Source organism: Octopus bimaculoides, chromosome 15 (assembly GCF_001194135.2).
Source record: "Octopus bimaculoides isolate UCB-OBI-ISO-001 chromosome 15, ASM119413v2, whole genome shotgun sequence".
Taxonomy (NCBI): Eukaryota; Metazoa; Mollusca; class Cephalopoda; order Octopoda; family Octopodidae; genus Octopus; species Octopus bimaculoides.
In genome coordinates this window covers 10,285,968-10,287,101 of record NC_068995.1, presented here as the reverse complement: position 1 = coordinate 10,287,101, position 1,134 = coordinate 10,285,968, and the positions used below count along the sequence as shown (strand labels likewise).

Genomic DNA, 1,134 nt, shown 5'->3' with positions numbered 1-1,134 from the left:
GTGTGTGTTTGTATTTATATGCACTATTCTATATTTAAACTTTAACCTGATGGTGCTTTCTTTCACTGGGAAGTAATACTATTGTATTGCACTATTTAATATTTTTCTTTGTATATATATATATATATATATTTACAGGACGAAATGTGCGTAAGGAGAAAGCAAATATCAAATCCGTGTGATTGACTCAAAGTCAGCAATGACTTCCTCTGACAATTTTGTAGGGTTACGCCGGGCATCGTATTAAGTCAAATGCATATGTTGAAGCGATAAGACAAAAACTGTCGATAACTGACAATATATAACTTCATCGTTACATGATAGCAATAAAGCAACAACGGGAGTGACAAGAGTTCTTATATGATTTTGTATTTCCCTATCAATGGTTGCAAAACGACAAGGTCACCAATCAGACATATCAATCACTTGGCACGTACATATATATGAAAAGATGACATTTACATCAATATGTCTGTCTATCTATCTTTTTTCTACACACCCATACACGCACACATACACATATATAATTTACACACAGTAATCTATATAACACGAATACATATTTAGTGTTTCTTATATGCATTTATATCTGTGTGATAGCTATAAATATGCATATAAGAAACACTATATATGTATGCGTGTTATATAGATTACTGTGTGTAAATTATATGTGTGTATGTTATATTACCTACCTATATATTATGTATATATATATATATATATTATGTATATATATATATATATTATGTATATATATATATATATATATGTATATATGTATATATATATAATATATATATATATATATATAGTTGGAATTTGCAAAAAACAAAAGACGAAGACTAGTGTATAAATAACAAACAGGTGTATTAGTTTAACGCTCGGGAAGGTGAGAAAGTCTTTTACGTTTCGAGCTACGCTCTTCAATAGAAAGGAACATGTGAAAATAAACAGAGGGAGAATAAAATATATATGTATATATACATATATAAATAAATATATATATATATATATATATACATATTATACGTGTGTTTAAATATATATGTATACATATATATGTATATATATAGGCGGGCAGGCAGGCAGGCAGGCAGGCAGGCAGGCAGGTAGCCAGGTGCATCAATATAGTAT

At 28.7% G+C, this 1,134-nt stretch overlaps 1 protein-coding gene across 2 annotated transcripts in view; it reads right to left on the bottom strand.

Annotated features, from left to right (window-relative positions):
* Positions 1-1,134, bottom strand: part of LOC106883454 (QRFP-like peptide receptor) — a 387,136-nt gene that overhangs the window by 211,013 nt on the left and 174,989 nt on the right. The window lies entirely within an intron of this gene.